The following is a 9413-nucleotide window of genomic DNA, read 5'->3' on the forward strand; positions in this document are numbered from 1 at the left end:
TGATTTCAATGGTTTTTGTTATACTTCAAATAGGGGGGTGCTTTAGTTTTGTCCGGTTACATTTACGACCTAAAATGATTTTTGAATTTTAACTTTTGTTTATTACATTCTGAATACATTCTGATTGTGTTTTCTATTAATATGGATATAAATAACAAAGACATAAATACAACAAGATAAGACATTTTGTTTGCTATCATTCTTCAGTGAATGGCTTTTGAATTTAACATAATGTTATATCACGATATGGTGATATAACATTTTTTTCTTTTATACATTTTTACGTATTTAACCGAATTTACCGATCCAATTGACATATAATTATTCTTGAATAGATCCTTGAATTCATAAATTTCGTTTCTGATACTATTACATGAAATGTTCCTCCTTGGTTGCGATTTTGAATTAACTGCAATCTGTTAAGGGTAATGTTTCTACACAAAGTTTCGTAAACATTTTTTTGTTGCATGCATTTTGTCAGGTCTTTATTACTTTATGTCTTTGTAAATAAAGAAAATGAAAAATACAAATAAAAATTACAACTTTGTTTTCTTAAAAAAAAATTTCATTTTAAAAATATGTACTGAGGGGGTGCTTTAGTTTTGGCCGATACTGTATATGCATGTATGGAATCACATACATCCATACATATGTATGCAGGAATATTTGCAAAAACTAGCATACGCGTCACTAACAGCGCAACTGTACAACAATTATTTACAGTCCGCGACAGCGTTGCCAGTATTTTTTTGGATCTTTTCCCCAACTTGTCCAAAACTTTTCCCCAAAATTCCCCAGATTTTATTGCATTTCCTCAAAAAAATCCCCAAACATTTTTCAACAAATAATTACAAAAAACATCAAAAGTTGTTTTATTTTACTATTGAAATTCATATCATTAAACTTGTAAAGAATTCTATATACTTATATATGAATTAAATTAACGGTATAAAAACTTCACTTTCAAGTGATTCTGAATCATTGGTCTCATTGGATTTATATAAATTTGTATAAAAGTCCATTTAGACTACGCTGGATTTAGCAATTATCTGGTTTTATTTAACATATGTTGTATGAAAATGACAACTTAAATCCACTGGATTTGCTAAATCCAGCCTAGTCTAAATCAGACATAATGAAAGAGTTGTAACATTTCTTTAGGTGGGTCAAAATTTCTACAACAAATGGAGTTGTTAGAAAATTGATAATTTATTATAGTAATTCGTACTGCCTTTTATTTCTCAATGTGGTTCAAAATAGAATACTCTTTCTACTTAAGAATTACTAGTTGGAACGGAAGGAATATTTAATACTATCTCCAATATACGAATGATAACTTTCTCCATTGCGATTCCAAAACAGTCGTGGAGATTTTTGTGTTGACAACAGGTTCTAAAAAAGTTCGTATAGAGCTAAAATTGTGTTGACCCAGTGAATTGCTGCGAATATTGGAGTAAAATTGCTTGTAAGTTTAAACATTGCATATTTCATCGGTTACAGCATTTGTATTAACAGCGTTTAAGATATTCGGCACAGGTCTTTATAACTTTAATAATTGTTAACTCAATAAAAGTACAAGTCAAAATTAAAGCCTAGGTCCATGGCTCCTCATGGTAAATATGCCGAGTCGTTTTCGATCGATTCCACTATTTTTTCAATATCTTCTTAATTTTTTTATAAATGGTTTCAATATTCGAGTGCACAGGGAAAAATGCATATTAGCAGTGTGCATCGGTTTGAAACTTGGATTAAGGCCCGTTCTTACATCTTTTCTTTAAAATCGCTTTTTGTTATACCTTACTTTAAGAAAAATAAGGAATAAAATTCGCATTACCAGGGACTTGTTATTACATCTTCCAAAAGTTCCTTTTAATTTATCTGACACTTACTATTAAAGCAAACTTGTAGGAATAAAAAACGGGCTATCTGTCCGATATCGGCCAACATTTAACTATCTTTTATAATTGGAGCCATTAATGTTAAATAAAGTTATTTCATCATTGCCCATCAATCCAGAAATAATTTCAGCAGTAGAAATTATGGAAAATGTTATTTCAATTCAACCCACTGTTTTAGTACGCTGTCAGTCGTCGAACCGCATGATAACACTTCAAATCAGTCATAAATTATTACAGCTGCGACCAGTTAGTATCTGATGCATGTTATTTGTGCGTGACGCGGGCGCTACCACCATTCACGTACTGAAATTAAAAAAAGATCAGATAATCTGAAGTAGTCAAAAAAGAATTTCCCCAAAAATCCCCAAATATTTTTCAGATTTCCTCAACATTTTCCCCATTCCCCAAGTCGAAATTTTTTTCCCCATTTCAAATAAAAATTCCCCAATTTGGGGAAAAATCCCCAATACTGACAACGCTGGTCCGCGATTGGTTTTGATATACGTACATATTCATTCTCATTGAAATATGATTGTCTCATTTATTTTCTACTCGTGTATCTAGACTTATTCTCTCTGTATGTTATTCTAAGTTGTTCTTTGTTATTTATTTCATTGTTGTTATGAAGTGGTGTGAATGCGTTGTGCTTTTGTGCGTTTAACAAGCAAAAACCACGGCTAGGCAAAACTACCCTTCTATTTGTCACAACAAAAAGAGCTTGTCTAAGTTCATCAACAGATTTTCAATGAAATTTGTCGTTATAGGTCCACAATAGGCAATTGAATTTATAAATTTCGTTTCTGATACTATTACATGAAATGTTCCTCCTAGATTGCGATTTTAAATTACCTGCAACCTGCATTGTTTCTGTTAAGGGTAATGTGTCTATACCAGGGTCGAGCTTCTTTGCTTAGATCAATGTTCGGCAAAAAGGGGCACACGTGCCCTTGATGAGAATAACAACAGAACAACCACCACTCAGTCTTCGTTAAGAAGTCAATCAAGAAGGTTCTGTTGTCGGTTGTTTCAATGATTTTTAATTTTAGCAATGCATTATCGCACACGCTGTTTGTGGAGAGAGCGAGAGAGAGTCGTATGCGTGAGGCCGCGAACAATGCGTTTGTATTGGTGCCGATACCTGGCTTAGATCGTATAGTGAGGGCGCCCACTGAGTTGTTTTTGCATTTGCTTCTCTCTCTCACGTACAGTGTAAATTAATGAAAACAAACAAAAGCATAATGTGGTTGTTGCTTTTTTCACTCATACGTTCATACATGTCTTCGCTTTGGTTGTATTTCTGTGGTCGTCGCTGGTCTATACATTGTTTCATAAACATTTTTTTGTTGCATGCATTTTGTCTTGTCCTATGGTCCATGTTTTGGAGGGAACAACGATGACGCCCCATATGAGGTCTTTTATGTTCGCGGTGGTGGGTATAAAAAGTTTGTCCCGGGCGACCTTCAAGATGTTGTTACTTGTTTCATGTCGCTTTGTGTCTTTTACAACTTTGACAAGCATGACATAGCGCGTCGCAGATTACAGATGGCTTGGGAACTCACATCCGATTTCCTATCCTCTCTTGATAAACTAGAGTTGAAAATCAGTGGGGATATCATTATTGGTAGCTTTATCCTTGATCTCTAGCTAACTCTGCTTCTTTTGTGGTTCAATAAATTATGCCTTTATTTGTTTCCATTTATACAGAAGATGCTACTGGATCTCCTCCCAAAAAAGAGAGAAACCGAATACTATGTTGTTTCTTCTTCAACAATAAGGGATGACTTGCAAAAAGACTACCAAAACAAAAAAGATTGTAATCATCCATCCATCTAACCATTTTGGATTATCCATTCATGTGTACATTCATTGATCATAAAATTCAAACAACATTTCAACAACGTAAAGAGAAACTAAAAAGGGTTAAAAAAACAACAAAGCAGACAGCCGAACTATTCATCACATTGATCATATTATGATATACATATCGGCGTTTATTGTTGTGGTTATTGTGCCTTATTCTTTTTTTGCTTTTTGCCATTCAATAAATGCAACACTGACAGCCTAATTGGAGCTGTAAATCAGAATCCAATGATGACTATGCAGCATTCTGTGGTCATTCCAGTCAGACATTGTAGCACCACCAATACGATCAACACGAACAGCAATGGGAATTGAATTTGCCTCATATCTTTTTTACACAGCCTTGAACTTCTTTTGTTCAATGGACAATTAAACATCCTTTTGTACAAATATCAGCAGTTAACCGTCCGGATCTGTCGATGAACAATAACCAAAATATTGAAAATCATTCAATAATGGGGAAAACAAAATGTATCCAAATGAAATCTGTAACAATAGCTCCTTTACAGAAGAAACGAACAAAAAGTGGTATTCATAATTGCTGCTTAAGTAGCATTTTGAGAACACAAAAAGAAACAACAATAATGTGAATGATTTTATTTCACTCTTCAATGGAGATGATGGCCGTAGCCTAATCGACTGATGAGTGTGGAACAGGTGAACTCCAGACATCAACCAAAACAAATGTGGTTAAGAATGAAAAGATCATCGAATCCTAACAACAACCACAGCAAAACGGTTGCAGCAATTGATCAGGTTGCTCAGATTGCACGGGGAGATCTGGGAAAGACAATGAACTCCACTCTTGGATATCTTCAAATTATGACTAACGAAAAAATTTTTGAGCATTTTATCAATCAATTTTTGGAATATAATGGATTGATCGATTGTTGATTAGATTGATGGGCATTGTTTGAATGGCGGGATCACTACCTCCATGGGGGAGATTTGTAAAACATATGCACATGAAGGTTGTTGGATGATAAAATTGATTTTTAAAATCTTAACATCTGACATGTAAATTAAAAAGAATTTTGAAAATTTTGCCTATTAGGCGAAGGTCATTTTTTATTAATTTTTTTAATTAATTTCTCGTTAGAGACGAGCTTACTGACCAAGATGCTTTTTGAAAAAGGAAAGCCGACGATACGAACCCACACAATCACCACTGTGTGACATGCATGTTTCGCCTTTGGTTTAGGAAGGCTCCTCAGACACATCGACTGTGGGGCGGCTTCGCTATCCTCTAACTTATTTCCTCTTTCAAATGCAAGTTGTTTTTTTACAAAGTTGATTTTTTTGTTCAAATCTTTGTATGGCTTTCATGACAAACGCTTAGCGTAGCCTTTGAAAGTTATGAGTTTGGTTCTGAACACTAACACGCCGTGACAACACTTTTTTCCATGTGTTTTTCAAGGACGTGGGTTCGAACCCCAGCCTGGCTCAAGCTGATTTTTATTTTTATTTGAAAATTTTGCCTATTAGGCGAAGGTCATTTTTTATTAATTTTTTTAATTAATTTCTCGTTAGAGACGAGCTTACTGACCAAGATGCTTTTTGAAAAAGGAAAGCCGACGATACGAACCCACACAATCACCACTGTGTGACATGCATGTTTCGCCTTTGGTTTAGGAAGGCTCCTCAGACACATCGACTGTGGGGCGGCTTCGCTATCCTCTAACTTATTTCCTCTTTCAAATGCAAGTTGTTTTTTTACAAAGTTGATTTTTTTGTTCAAATCTTTGTATGGCTTTCATGACAAACGCTTAGCGTGGCCTTTGAAAGTTATGAGTTTGGTTCTGAACACTAACATGCCGTGACAACACTTTTTTCCATGTGTTTTTCAAGGACGTGGGTTCGAACCCCAGCCTGGCTCAAGCTGATTTTTATTTTTATTATTGTGTGGGTTCGTATCGTCGGCTTTCCTTTTTCAAAAAGCATCTTGGTCAGTAAGCTCGTCTCTAACGAGAAATTAATTAAAAAAATTAATAAAAAATGACCTTCGCCTAATAGGCAAAATTTTCAAATAAAAATAAAATTCAGCTTGAGCCAGGCTGGGGTTCGAACCCACGTCCTTGAAAAACACATGGAAAAAAGTGTTGTCACGGCGTGTTAGTGTTCAGAACCAAACTCATAACTTTCAAAGGCCACGCTAAGCGTTTGTCATGAAAGTCATACAAAGATTTGAACAAAAAAATCAACTTTGTATAAAAACAACTTGCATTTGAAAGAGGAAATAAGTTAGAGGATAGCGAAGCCGCCCCACAGTCGATGTGTCTGAGGAGCCTTCCTAAACCAAAGGCGAAACATGCATGTCACACAGTGGTGATTGTGTGGGTTCGTATCGTCGGCTTTCCTTTTTCAAAAAGCATCTTGGTCAGTAAGCTCGTCTCTAACGAGAAATTAATTAAAAAAAGAATTTTATTGAGTCTTCACATTAATGAGAATTTTATAGACTTCACCTGGTTTCGACCATTTGTGAGAAATTTAGTCATAAAAGAACGATTTTTTTTTTCAATGCAAAACTTTTTAAAATTTTGAACGAATTTGTCCTAGACACGTGGGACTATCTACGCTACCAACCATCCCACAGTGGATCCACTTGTATGGAGAAAGTAGCCAAAAATATTTAGAGTGTAAAAATCAAGCCAATGCGCCGGTTACAGCTTTGTGCTGCTACGAAGAGTGTTTTAAGAAACCACGAGCCTAACATTCTCCCCCCTTTCCCTCTGGAGGGGGCATACGGTAAGAATTGTTTTATGCTGTTAATACAAAATGACATGAACAAAGCTCGCGATTATCTTATGATGCAAAAATAGGCTTGGGGTAACAAAACAATTTCCAAAACAATATAAAATCCAACCAATTTATCGGATTAAAAAAATCCAACATTTTTGTCTGAAAATTAGTAAAATTGTTAATATAGATCTTATAGCGTTTTTCCTCGAAGACACAGACACGTGAGTCATATATGGAAGAAGAATTCTTGACCTTTCCATTGATGCCAATTATGTTAATGTACGCGGTCAAATAACAGAGTTATACCCTAATATATCCATAGAAACAATATTCTAGGGCAGCCTTATTCTGCGCCCCACCATTTATAGTCTGGCACTTCATGGCAGCTGATTTTAATACTGAATAATCTTAAACCTATTACCTACTTTGGAAAATTATTCCCGAGGTGGGCATCATGACTAAAACCGTAGGTCAAATTTAAGTATATGATCGAATTGGCATTACAAAATACACTAAGAAAATATGCAGCTAGCTAGAATTCCACAACACGCTAAAACACTGGTTTTTAATGAAAACTAAACTATTACCTCCTCCTTCAAAACCCACTATAATATTTTGCTATACCTATTAGTTTCGCGATATTTTGAATATATTTACTTGCACTTAAAATATAGGTTGTACTCACAACAAAAAATATTGGTCAAATGTTGCGACTTTTGAAGCTATGCTTAAAAAGATCGCGTTCGAATGAAACAAAAACGTATATATTTTTAAAAAGGTTCATGTCATATCTGTCAGAGTTGCCAGATGTTGTATCAAAATTTTGACAATCATTTTTTTATTTTTGGCCAATGGGTGGATCCACTGTGCAGTGGTGGCACTTACATGGAAAGGTGTGACAAAAATACTTCTAAATAATACATCGAACTGAAATTGTTATCAATGGGTCATAGTGGCCTAAAAACACTCTAAGTAAAATATTGGGGTCCTCGGTCCAAAATTTCGCGAGGTTGCCATGTAATGAATCATTCTGAATTGAAGTTTTTTACTGTTACCAACACATTTTACAAACGAATTTGCTGTAATCCGGTACCAAGAGTTTTTAGTGCATAGTAAACCTCCCTGCGAAAATTGTCAGTATTGGTCCATTATTTGGTACACTCGTACTCCCTATATGATTTTTATATCGATTTATTTAGGCAAACAACAAAACTCAAAGTGATTCGAGAGCAGGTCTTAAAGTGAACTTATCCGAAATTTTATGTGGGAGGTACCCAAAGAAGTCGACAAATATAGTCCATATTCGAACCTGATCTACACCTGGCAGATATATTAGGATGTGTAAAGTATGGACTAAATCGGTCACTCAATTCAAGAGTTGTCGTACGCACAATTTTCCCGAACATTTTTGAACTTTTGTGGTGGAGGTACCTGAAGGAGTGGACCGATATGGCTCATCTTAGAACTTAAACTAAGTTTGCACAAAATATTGCGAAGGCCAAATGTTGGACCGAATCGGCAGATCCGTCGGAGAGTTATGCTGCGCTCCAATATCTACACACGGTGTCATATGGTTTTTTGCACCTTTCAGGCCATTTTGTCAATAAGTATGGGCTTACCCCTGATGAAACTTGTACCGTCGTATGGAGGGCCGTGAATACAAGTGGCTACATCAAAGTGCCGGCAGATTTTTAGGGGCTCCAGGGTCATTTTCTCAAAAAGTATGGACTTGTCCCCGAAAAAGAATACACCATCAAGGAAAAGAATACAAAGTCAAAATTTCGATATTTAACAAAAAATGTGCCGTTTATTGACCAATAATCTGTCAAAAAAATTTTAAGGAAAATTCTATTATTTGAAGACAAAATTGTGATGTATTCAATAAACTCACAAAAATATATGAAGACTGAACACCAAATTTCTGTAATTTTGGGTGGATAATATGGCTAAAGCCTTAAAAACCCGAAAATTGGGCGGAACCTTTCCACGGAAGACTAAATACCAAATATCAGCTAGATTGGTTTTTAATGTGGCTAAAACCTTGAACATACCGAAAATCGGGCGACACCGTTCTATTGGAGCTACATCAAAACGTGGACCTATGTACATAATTTTTATCAGAAAAGTTTTTTTGTCCATTTGGAACCTTTGGGTGTGAAACATATGTAAAATCTTCAAAATTCCGCTATATGTGGTCTATATCAAAACGTGGACCTATGTCCATCATTTTTATCGGAAAAGTTTTTTGTAAAGTGAAAACCCGGCATCTCAAAATTCAACCAATTTGGTTGATAAGTTAGCTAAAATATTCTAAATACCGAAACATTAAGAAGTACCGTTGCATGGGGACTATCCCAAAACGTGGACAGACCTTCCCAATTTTTTGCTCTCGACATTGTCAGTGAACTATAAGTATTTATACCAAAATTCATCTGCCAACGTCAACTCATAACGATTCGTGATGTGTCACTAAACTGCACTTATTTCAAATTTTGTGTGCGAAGTACTTGAAGGAGTGGACCGATATAATCCATTTTCGAACCTGATGTATGCCTAGAGGTAGTATTACCATATGCTAAGTTTGGTTCAATTCGGTTACTCCCTTCGAGAGTTATCGTGCGCACAAGTTTTGCGACAATTTTTGAACATTTGTGGGGGAGGTACCTGAAGGAGTGGACCTATATGGCCCATCTTCGAACTTAAATCAAATCTGGACAAAATATTACGATACCCAAAATTTGAACCGAATCGATTGATCCGTTCGAGAGTTATCGTGCGCACCAGCCAGACAGACGGACGGACATTGATAGATCTACTCAAAATTGTCTGAAACGAATATCGTCCAAACATACTTGGGGTCTAAAACCATTATTTCGATGAGGCACATTTTTGGTCGTATCAAAGTGTAAATACCCT

Source organism: Musca autumnalis, unplaced genomic scaffold, assembly GCF_047663935.1.
Source record: "Musca autumnalis isolate F117 unplaced genomic scaffold, ASM4766393v1 scaffold_2, whole genome shotgun sequence".
NCBI classification, from domain to species: Eukaryota; Metazoa; Arthropoda; class Insecta; order Diptera; family Muscidae; genus Musca; species Musca autumnalis.